Source organism: Macrotis lagotis, chromosome 1 (genome assembly GCF_037893015.1).
Source record: "Macrotis lagotis isolate mMagLag1 chromosome 1, bilby.v1.9.chrom.fasta, whole genome shotgun sequence".
NCBI lineage: Eukaryota > Metazoa > Chordata > Mammalia > Peramelemorphia > Peramelidae > Macrotis > Macrotis lagotis.
In genome coordinates, this window is record NC_133658.1 from 159,622,493 (window position 1) to 159,634,812 (window position 12,320).

Sequence of the window (12,320 nt, forward strand, 5' to 3'; positions counted from 1 at the left end):
CACTTTGTATAGATTTTGCATCCATGTTGCACACATTGGGTCCTGTAAAAGAATGTAAGTTCTCTGAGGGCAGGAAGTATTTCACTTTTTTCCTATATGCTTAGACATACATCATAGATCCAATATAAAAAAATCAACAAAAGAGAGAACCAACATATATGGTAGTACAATGACTCTTAAAGTAACCTTGCATCCAGTGTTATCTCCAGGCATCTGATTCTTAACTGGCCACTGGTCCCAGATAACCCCAAAGGAGAAAGGGAGGCTGGTGACTTAACAAAGAACCTCCATCACTCAAATCCAATTCACATGCATGTCATGGTATCACCTCCCTGATGTCATGGTCTTCAAGAACAAAAGACAAAACATCAGTATTAAATTAACTCATTTTACCAGCTACCTCTAAATCCTTTCATTCACTTACAACAATCTTATTTTGGTTCTCTTGCAGCATCTGACACATAGTAGGTCCTTAAGTATTTACTGAATTAAATTTAATTGAAACAAAGCCCTTTGAAAATCTGAAAGTATTATGTAATTGTCAGCTACTATTCTTACCAGCTGCGGCTGCTTTCATAATGTGCTTCATTGGCGCTGTGAAATTAAAGCAATATATTCCTGAAATCCATCTAGAAAGTTCAACTTCATTGTACCTGCAGGTACAGGCAGGTCCGTCAGTGAGAACTTATTCAGGGTGTAAAGGATTTCCCTCGGGAGAAAGTTGTCATTCATTCTACTGGATTCCAGATGAGCCTCACTACACCTGAAGAGGACCAGATTAACCTCCTGACTGTTTTGCACACAAGGGAGGAGCCTGTCAGGAAGAATGTAGGTCAGTAACTCGAGGGGGCTGCTCTTGGATTTTTAATAACCTTGCTTTAATATTAATGGAAATTTTTTACCATAAAGTTACGTTGGAGAAAAGTCTGACAAGTTTCTGACTTTTCATTTCTCACCATCATGCTTCATGAAATATTTACAGAGTGGGTTCACTGTCTGTCTGTCTGTCTGTCTGCCTCTCTTCCTACTTTGTTTCTCATCTAAGAACTTGTTTTGTTACTTGATTTTCAATGTTAAGCAGCATTTTACAGAGTTCAAACTCTTCTCAAGGCTAAAAGATCACAAATGGTTTTTATCCTCCTCAAACTTGAGGGGTATATAGTCATAGAAAGGGAATCAGATCTTTCAGTGAGGCACTGGAATTTTCCTCCCCATTCCACCATTAGCTGTGTGATACTGGCAACTCAGTGTCTAGACTTTCATCTGGCATATACTGGCTATGTGACCCGGATCAAGTCACTTAACCTCTTAATGCCTTAGACAACTCTCTAAGTCTTTACAATGAAGAGCAATTGTCTACTTTTTAGGGAGATAGAGTCTCTTCAGCAGTAATTCCTTTCTTTCACCAGTAAAATCCCAGATCCTGTATAAATCACACAAACAACAGGATATTGGTTTATAAAGTAATATTAAATTACCTGAACAAATTACCTCTGTCTCCTTTCATTCATTTACAGTGATCTTGTTTTGGGTCTGAAGTAGCATATTAATCAGGTTAAAACCCAAAAAATATTCATAGTAGCCCTGTTTGTGGTGGCAAAGAATTGGAAATCAAGTAAATGTCCTTCACCTGGGGAATGGATTAGCAAACTGTGGTATATGTATGTCATGGAACACTATTCTATTAGAAACCAGGAAGGATGGGAATTCAGGGAAGCCTGAATTTGCATGAACTGATGCTGAGTGAGATGAGCAGAACCAGAAAAACATCGTACATCCTAACAGCAACATGGGAGTGATGGTCATCCCTGATGGACTCACTCATTCCATCAGTGCAACAATCAGGGACAATTTGGGGCTGTCTGCAATGGAGAATACCATCTGTATCCAGAGAAACAACTGTGGAGTTTGAACAAAGACCAAGGACTATTACCTTAAATTTAGGGGGAAAAAACTGATATCTTATTGTCTGATCTTGCTATCTCTTATACTTTATGTTTCTTCCTTAAGGATATTATTTCTCTCTCATCACACTCAATTTGGATCAATGTATACTGTGGAAACAATGTAAAGACTTGATAAATTGCCTTCTGTGGGAGGTGGGGGAGGGAAGTAAGATTAGGGGAAAAATTGTAAAACTCAAAATAAATAAAATCTTTTATTTAAAAATAAAACCCAATCTGGATCATTTTCTCTCGACTTACAAATGGGTCCAAAGGATATGGCAGCGAATACACAGTAAAAATTGGATAGGAGAACATTCACAGATTCACAGATGGGCAATGACCTCACAGACTATCTGATGCAACTCATACCCGACTAAATATTCTATCTAGAACAACCCTGACAAGTAGACATCTAGGCTTTTCTAAAGGACCCCCAATGAGGGAAGTTAAGTCTACCTAATAAGCATTTATTAGGCACCTTCTAAATACTAAGATAAATACTGGAATTCACTGCTTCCCAAGGCAATCCCTTCTACTTTGAAAATTTCTTTAAAAATTGATTGTTTTTCTCTCCATTAAAGTGGGACAGTAGATAGAGCACTTGGGCTTGGAATCAGGAAGACTCATTTTCCTGAATTTGAATCTGGACTCAGACTCTTACTTCAGTTTCCTCATCTGTAAAATGACCCGAAGAAGAAAATGGCAAACCACTCCAGTATCTTTGTTCCAGATGAGATCACAAAGAGTCAGACAGGACTAAAACAGTGGAAAAACCACGATAAATCTATCTCTTTACAACTCCTAATCCATTCTTTCTAGTTCTACCCTCTGCGGCCAAGCAAAGTAAGGTAATCCCTCTTCCACATGACAATCCTTAATATACTTGAGGACAATTGTCATGTTCCTTTTAAGTTTTCTCTTTTCCATTTAAAACATATCAGTTTCCTTCAAATAACTGCAATATAGTGGAATGTCAATTCATTTTACCACCCTGGTTGCTCTACTCTAGACACTTTCCATTTAATCCAGAAAATGTTGCACCAAGAACTGAATATAATGCTCCATATTTCTGCATATGGGATTATTATTATTACAAACAAAGTTCCAGAAACTATGCCTCACTTTATGCAGTCTAGGATTGTATTAGTTTGCTTGGCTTCCAAGAAAGGAAGAACAAAAAGATGACTATTAAAACTGAATAGCAGAAAGCTTTGACCATAAAAAAATATTTTAAATTCTTGGCAAGGACTAAAAACTGGCCTCCATTTTGCACAAATATTTGTAGCTTCCTCCCAACATTCAAAAATGAATTGGTCTTGGACCCATAGCAAAGGGAGAACATTTTAAATAACATTGGTTCAATAAAATGAGATGTGTTAATTAGTGTGAAATTACATTGAACTTATTTCTGGCCTCAGAAAACCATCTTCTTCAATTTTAGTCTTTAAAATACTTGAGAGACAATTATCATATCCTCCCCAACCTCTTCTCTCCTTCAAGTTAGAGATCCCATTACATCAGCAATGCATGGCATTGTTACACTACAGTACTGAGCTATACTCAGCTTTTGGGTTCTCAGGAATTAAAAAAAAAAAAAGATTAAACAATATGATGTCATAGAAAGAGCAGTAGACTACCACAAAACTTGGATTCTAGTTTCTGGCTCTGTCACTATCTTAGCATGAGAATTTGGTCAAGTCCTTTTCTCATTCTGGGACAGAATTTTCACATGTGAAAAATCAAAGAATCACAGAACCACAGGACTGCAGAGTTAGAAGGGGAATTAAATATATTGGGTTCAACTTGAACTTGAATGGAATTCTCGTTTACATCTTATGCTAAAAGTGACATTTAGCCTTTATTTGAAGGACTCTGATAAATGGAAACTCACACAAGATGGCCCATACTACTATTAGATGGTTGGAATTGTCAGAATTTTTCATATGAAGGGGTTGGAATAATTCATCACTAAAGACCCTTAACACTTTAGCATGCTGTAATCCCTTTTTTTCCTTACTAAATACCCCTTGGGGTGGCTAGGTGGCACAGTGGATAAGTCAACAGCCCTGGAGTCAGGAGTACCAGAGTTCAAATCCGGCCTTAGACACTTAATAATTACCAAGCCGTGTGGCCTTGGGCAAGCCACTTAACCCCATTGCCTTGCAAAAAAAAAATAAAACTAATAAATACCCTCCCTTTCTTTAAGGAATGTCTGGTTTCCTTTTAAGCTATTGTTGACATTACGCAAAGCAATTTCATTTTTTCTAATGGAACAACCAAATAGACATTATATAAACAGGGAAGGCCCAATCATAAGAATATTATATTAAGGTTATCCTATAACTAGCTATCTGAAAAGGGTTACATGATCTAGCACACTTTTAAGAAATAGATAATTCCAAATACTTAGGACAACACTATTATAGCTACCTTCAGATGAGGGACAGATTGTTCATATTTTCTATGCTGGATTCTTGTTTCCAAATTACACATTCCAGTGACTACAAAATGCTAATGGAAATCTGACTTTTATCCTTCCATTATCTCCTCTACTCCTGGAACCCAAATTTCAAGACTAGAAACTACCATTAAATAAAAGTCTTGTCTATATCACCATTCTGACTGCTGCAAAGACAAACTTATTTCAGGGATAATCACTGCCCATGTAAAAGTTATCTCTCACCGCAACATTAAACTAGAGAGATGAAAAATTATGCAACAGAACAATCTTAAACAAGTGCATACCTCAAACCAGAGCTAAGAAAAATATATTCTAAGAGCATATTCAATTAAAAGTCACTAACTGAATTGCGTTAATGATATAACAAATGATTCTCCTTTTAGTACAATGAAATAATGAATGGGAAAGTACCCTGACAGCTGTAATGAACAATCCAAACATAAGCTATTTTTATTATTGTTGATAATAATAATATTCATCATGAAAGATGACATTTCCAAGAGCAGAAGTGGAGGAATTTGAAGGAAAAGAAATAGAACAAGAAAAGGAAAATACATATCTCTCTCTCTCTCTCTCTCTCTCTCTCTCTCTCTCTCTCTCTCTCTCTCTCTCTGTCCCCCTTATCCTTTTTTTAACCATGCCAGGCAAACCAATGTTTCTGAATCTCATAAAAATGTCCTCCAGAAGTGTCAGATACAATCTTCCCATTCTTCTGACTTAAGATTTGATACAATTATAATAAATTTCTCTAAAGCTGTTCTCCTGATATATAGGAAGAGATAGAGATCTGAAACTACATAGCTTCATTCATATTAATTATGATTTCATTTAGCTATACAATTTTTCTAGTCTATTAAGGAGTTAAGGGATCATTAGGGGATCATGTACTATCATCCCCATTTCACATATGAGAAAACTAAGGTCCAAAGGTACAAAACCATTTCTGACAACCAGTGAGTTATATAATATATAAGCCAGCTTGAATCTGCCTGTTTCCAAGATTAAAAACTCTAAGCCAATATCTCTGAGTTCCTGATATGAATGGCAGAAGAACAAGAGGCCCAGTTTGATTTGGACAGAAGGGCACCTCTTCTGGGGAATCTGCTGCCTATTAAAGTTAGGATAATGGTTTGAAAAAACTAGACTTCTCTTTTTGAAACCAATTCTCCCCCAAGATGGAAGCTGAAAACAACCACTCTCCATTACCTATAGAAAAGGAAATACTGTAGAAACAAGTCATGTTTGATGAAGAGCTCAAAGTTACCACCCCACAATAGCGTGAACCATTCTTAGTCCCCAAACTACTCATCTGATCAAAGTACAGACTGCCAAGAATGCCTAGTAGTCCAGCCGTATGGAATTCATTAGAAATGGAGATCACTGGAATAGTCCCACACTCCTCATAGTACCTTCAACCATAGTGCTCTTTTCTTGGGGGGGCACATTTAATCTCTCCTGAAGCAATCAGACTGAAAACTAAGGTGCTGACTCATTTTTAACCCAAAGAACCCACACACTTGAATGATCTACTGAAAAAAAAAATACTGTAGCACTTTGTCCTACTTGCTGGTATGTTTTTTTTAAACAAAAGCAAATTTCCCAAAATGTTTATCATATGATGCGTAGTGACATTTAACCGTTTCACTTACAGTAACTAGAGCAGCCCTGAAAAAAAAATTTCCTGTGCTGTATTTTAAAGACCTCGATTGATTAGTATAGTTACAACCTGAGAAACAACAACCTCATGAGAAATCCACATAAAAAACTCAATTTCAAGTTGATTAAATTGTATGACTCTTCTCCTAATTGCACAACCATAGTTCCCTTCTCTCTTCCCTTCTCCAGATTCTTTCCCCCTGATTATACTACTACTCGAAAACTGCAAAGATCCTAAAAGTAAACATTCACATGGTTGAGCTAAAGAAACTGTAGGAAACATTCTGATCATTCATTTCAGTTTTGTGCTTAGCAAGGAACAGAAATTACCCAGGGATGAACTTTCCTAAGTGCCCTATAAACCGAAAATGAAGTCAACTTGAATATTCTGTTACTAGCCAAATTCAAACTGCTTATATCAAGTTCAATCTTTGCAAATGAAACACCCAAGTTAAGGGTTGAGGAAATTAACCAAACCCACCATGACAGACTATCAGTGTCTAAATTCTATCCATTGATTCCTTGAGAAATTCCCCAATTGCTAGTTTGACAAATAGTTTAACTATATTAATGGTGGGATAGAGGAGCTGACATTCTCCTAAAATATCAAAGCTTTTAAGTCAGCAGCATCACTTACTCAGTCTAGATTTTCAGGCAAACTGCAGAAATAATTAAAATGATAGAGACATACTTACGAGGGAGAAGTTAGTTGCTCCACCTCCTTGAGAACAGGATTCCTAGGGGGATAAAAGTCACATTTATGTATTCATGCAAAGTATCACTGAAGTGAGAACTTAATACCTGAAAAGCACCAAGTAGATAGGCAAAATCACTTATTTTTTCCTTCATTCACTAATGATGTTCCAAAGATTAAGACGAAGAAAAAAAAAAACCAAACCAAAAAAAAGATATACACACCTCTCAGTCAGCCTTCATTCTCATTGGAACAGAATGACTCATGCTGACTCACGGCCACCACTTCCTCCCACTACATTTTCTTCATACTTCTAAGTTTGACTGGTCAAGTTCCCAGGGTCTCTTTGCATCTCATTCAAAGTTCTTCCAGGAAGGGTAACGCTCCTTTACTGACATTCTGGGTGGCAAGTGTCACAAACCTGCTTTGCAAAGACCCAACTGTAAATTCTTCACACACTCTATGTGAAGGAAATAGCAGGATTACCTAGAAAGAGGGAGGGGAGAAAAGTGAGAGGAATTTAAGACTAGGGGGAAAAAACACTAAAAAAAACTATCAGTATATTTTTATTTTAACTCAGAAACATAAAAACTTCTAAGCAGCAAGTTTATTTATGAAACTAGTCCCTTCTAAAGTATTTCTGAGAAGTGGAGGGTACAAAATATTTTTCTTCTGCCCATGAAAAATTTGAATCTATTCTAAGACCATTTTGTATTGCCTAAGTCAATTAAAATCTTCTTAAATAAAAAGATTTGCAAGCTCGATCATTCAACTAGTTTCAAAACTATTCTCTCAGGTGTATTTTAAATATCATTTCAGACATGTGGTTTAACTTTAAATGCTCCAAACACTTTGTTTATTAAAACTAGCAGAGAGCACAAAGGATAAGAGGAAAAGAAGAAACAGGATTACTATAGATATATAGATTGAAACCATGTATAGATTATGAATATATTATATATTATGTATTTATATATATATTTATTTACATAGATTAGTACAATCATATAAACTGAAACTGTATTATTTTTAATTTATCCTTGATTTTTATTGTACAATTTGATTAAGCAAGAAAGAAAATAATCAGATAATTCAAAGGTTATATGATTTTCCAGCAATTAAACCACAAGAAATTAAGTGAAAAAAGCATTATTTTTTAAATGCTTAATCATATTTTATATGAAGTCCTTAATGTTTTATTCACATTCTTAATCTGAAAATGCAATAGGTATTTAGAGTTTCTTATAAATAAAATTGGATATCATTCTACTGTTCTTATGTAACTTAAGAAGTTTTCAATGAGAAAAGAAAATGGGGGATAAAAAATAATTCATTTTATCTACACTAATATTATCTAGAAAACAAGAGACGAGATTTGAATTTTGGCTGATTCATTGTTTCTAGGGAATGAATCATACCCTCACTGACGAAAATGTATGTTCCAAAAAGCTGATTTGTTAATGCTCCACAGTGTGTGGGCCATATGATAGGGGAACTCTAAAGGGTAAAAAGCAAAAAAGGGAAATCACATTGTGGCTAATGGTAGAGACTAACAATTTACGATGAATGAACAGAAAAATGGACAAAGACTCAGGATACTGAGCTTTCAATGCAAGCTCCACTACTGATTCACTTTGGAAAAGGGGCTACACCACTTTATGTGTGTCTGCTTTTTCATCTATAAGGTCAGAGCATCTCTAACAGAAAACATGAGATACAAGGAGTTTTCAGATAAAAGTTATGACAGGTATACAATATTTTTGTTTCATATAAGCTGCTCAGGAGAGTAAGTTTCCTATTTAGTTTTCTTCAAATCAGGAATCAATTCCTTATTTGGAATTTTTTTTGAAGGGGTGGAAAGAAAAAGCATGTTTTGAGAACATGTTGTCCAGTTTAGTTTAAGCAGAGAGTTCATGAGAGGAAGTAGTGGGTGTTCCCCAAAGGGATGTCCTTGGCCCTTTTATTCTCACAACTCTCCTTGGCAATCTCATTCATCTGATGATTTAAATTGCTATCTTCATGCAGATTACTTCAGTTCCATATCTTTAACCCTATTCTCCTAAACTACAACTACTGCCCCTCTTCTTCAGATGTCTTAAATGATATCAAATGTCATAAAACATTTAACCTCTGCCTGCCTCAGTTTTCTCATAAGTAAAAAGAAGATAATAAAAGCACCTACCTCCTATGGTTGATGTGAAGATAAAATGAGATATTTGTAAAGGACTTTGTAAACCTTATAAAACATTATAAAAATGTTACCTATTGCTATTATTATTATAAGACAATTCTGAAACCTCAAATGCCACATGTCTAGAAGTGAGCTTGTTATCTTCCCCTAAATAAATCATTCCTTTTGACTTTATTATTTCAGTCTCTTAAACTACCACTTAACTGGCTTTGCCATGTTTGTAAACTTGGGTTTGTTTTTGCCTCCATCCTTCATATTGTTTTTCTCATTCTCATAGTTCCTATCCAATCAATTATTAATTTTTACAGTATCTTTTCATCCATTTCTTCTTTTCTACTCCTACTATTACTAGCTTAGCACAAGTCCTCAATACAACCCCCTTGGAATAAAATAGTTTCTTTGTAGATCACCTTACCTTCTTTAGTCCTTCTCTCAAATCTACCCTTCTTACTGTTGTCAGAATTACTTTTCTCACACATAGATCTGGTCATGTCACTTTTCTGTCTAACAATTCTCAGTGGCTCCCCATTATCTGCCATTAAAGAGCCTCCTCACTGTTGAGACACTCTAACATTTTCTGTAAAGTAATATTACTAGTCTATATGTATTCAGTATAAGGAACCAAATTGGTCTACATTCTGCCTCCTGGACACTGCCTGAATCTATTCACTTTCTGTTCCTTCTCCCAGTCTCTCTGCTATACCCATAATACCCTTTCTTCCCCTATTCAACAGCTAAATTTTCATTCTTTGTTTCAATTTCCACTAAAATGCCACTTCTTCCAAAAATCTTCCCAAGTATCCCTAGTTAATAGTGATGTTCTTCCTTGGACTTTACAAAACATTTTATTTTTCAATCTTCTGATTCATTGAATTCAATTTAATTTAATTAATGCATTTAATTTAATAATATAATTCTCTGATTCATCTCTAATTCACAAGTATTTGGTGTGGCCATTCCTATGATGCAACACAATACCTTCCCTCAACACATGGAAAGTAAAGATCCATTCATTTTTCATTTAAACTTGTTCTCATATTAGGAATTCTAGGTTCCTAAAGATAAACTATCATTCATGGTTACAACTCAGGTCTCACAGGGATAACCAAGCTGAAGGTAAATAAACTCCCTACTATTCACTACAATAACTCTTTAGTCTTACTAATATATTTGTATTTATACAGTTACTAAAAATTAAACATTCCATGCCAAGCTACAGCAAGTATCAAAAATCTATGCATCAAGTGTTACATTTACACACACACACACACACACATTCATAATATATGGTATTTTTAGCTCTTGAAATAGCCATTTACTTAATAATAAGACAAAAAGAAATAATATCCAAAATATATTAATATACAAATAGTTAAAGCAAATTAATAAATAATAAAATGCATCACAATCCACATATAATCTAGGTCACATTCTTCCACCTATGCAGTTAACATAGAGAGAGAGAGAGAGAGAAACGAGTAGGGTATATAACATACAGAAACCTAGTAAAACTGTCAAGAGGGAGAAAAATCCATGTGTTGAGGATAATTCATAACTTAGGACTATAGGATTTGATGTCATTAGCCTATTAAGAAACATCTGCACCACATGAAATAGTTCCTTTGCCAAATATTTTCTCTGGAGGTCCTCACTGCTACCTACCTTAACAAAACCTCCTGTCTTCTCTATGTGGATGAAGCCTTTACAAACTCAGCTTACCACTCAAAAAAAAAATGTTTAAAAAATATTACCACCTCATATGAATAGTGGTTCCCTTTAAACCAAAGTACTTCCAAGTTCATCTGATTGGCTCTCTCTGGCTATACAGACCAACCCTGATATTACTCAGCCACCCAGATTCCAGGCAAAATTCTCATTCATTCTCTCTCTCTCTCTCTCTCTCTCTCTCTCTCGCTCTCGCTCTCGCTCTCGCTCTCGCTCTCGCTCTCACTCTCGCTCTCTCGCTCTCTCGCTCTCTCTCTCGCTCTCTCTCTCTCCCCTCTTCCACTCCCGCTCCAACCAAATTTTTCAACCTCCTGTTTCCTATATCGTCAGCTCTTTTAATCAAAATTTCCTATCTCTCTGTTATTCACCTTTTACTTAAAAGGTAACAATTCCCCAAATAATCCCTATGACATTAATAATCCTTTTGAAATTATAACTCTCTCCAAATGGCTTTATGAATCCCTCTTCTTTTAGTTTTATCTTATTTAGTCATAGAAGTACACATAATTGAGCTAATGGACCATGATGCTTTATGTCTCCAAGTTCACAACATGGTCTTCTAATCCACTTGGACCCTTGAAACTATTTCTTTGTATTCAACTTTTTAAAGTTTTTAGTGAATAAAAGTTCATTCTCTGCTCCTTTAAGCTACCAAACTTTTCGTATATACAAAAGACATTATCCTTCATTATACACTAGTTGATATGTTTATGCAACACATCCATGCATACAACACACACACATATGTAGATAAGTCACTCGTGCTAAAGTAAGAAGATAGTATAGCAAGTTTTATCTCTCTGATAATTAAAGTTCTCTTTAATTCAAACATCTCAGAGCCCATTTCTACTTCTTACTTGTGAAATTGAACTGTTTGTTGCTTAATCAGGCTCTGAAAAGTTCTTAATAGTTAACAGGATTCTCAAATGTATTATGAAGAGATACATGCTATATATATATATATATAAATATGTATATATATATATATAAATATGTATATATGGTCATATATACAGTCTTGAACTAGAGCAAGTAAAAGAATGGAGTTCATTAAGTTCAAAGATGAGGAAGAGAACATATGGGACCTCTGCAAAAGCACTGGGATGGCCTAGGCTACACTTGTTTATGTGTATATGTATATGTATATATGTGTATTTATTATGCATATATATATATATGTATGTATATGGCACAGGGTATAGAACCCTTCACCTAGAGTCAGGAAGATTTATCCTCTTGAGTTCAGATCTGGTCCCAGAGACTCACTAGCTATGTGACCCTGGGGCAAGCCACTTAACCTGATTTGTCTCAGTTTCCTCATCTATAAAATGAACCAGAGCAAGAAATGACAAATCACTTCAGTTTCTCTGCCAAGAAAATCCTAAATGGGGTCACAAGGAGGTGGACATGACAAACAACCAAACAACATGGATCAGGCACTGTGCTAAGCACTAAGATTTCGAAAAGGAGGGGGGCAGCTAGGTTGCACAGCCCTGGAGTCAGGAGGACTGAGTTCAAATTTGACTTCAGACACTTAATAATTGCCTAGCTGTGTCACCGTGGGCAAGTCACTTAACCCCATTGTCAAAAATGTAATAAGTAATAATTTTTTTTAAAAAGGAACAAAAGACACTCCCTGTCCACAAG

At 35.5% G+C, this 12,320-nt stretch overlaps 1 long non-coding RNA gene across 38 annotated transcripts in view; it reads right to left on the reverse strand.

The window, feature by feature from the left end:
• Nucleotides 1-12,320, reverse strand: part of LOC141504332 (uncharacterized) — a 1,263,877-nt gene that overhangs the window by 932,143 nt on the left and 319,414 nt on the right. For 37 of the 38 annotated variants that reach the window (XR_012473290.1, XR_012473291.1, XR_012473318.1 and 34 more), the window contains 2 exons: nucleotides 6,982-7,243; nucleotides 6,759-6,800 (listed from right to left, as the gene is read on the reverse strand). This is a non-coding gene — a long non-coding RNA (uncharacterized LOC141504332). The other variant, XR_012473319.1, reaches the window with a different exon arrangement.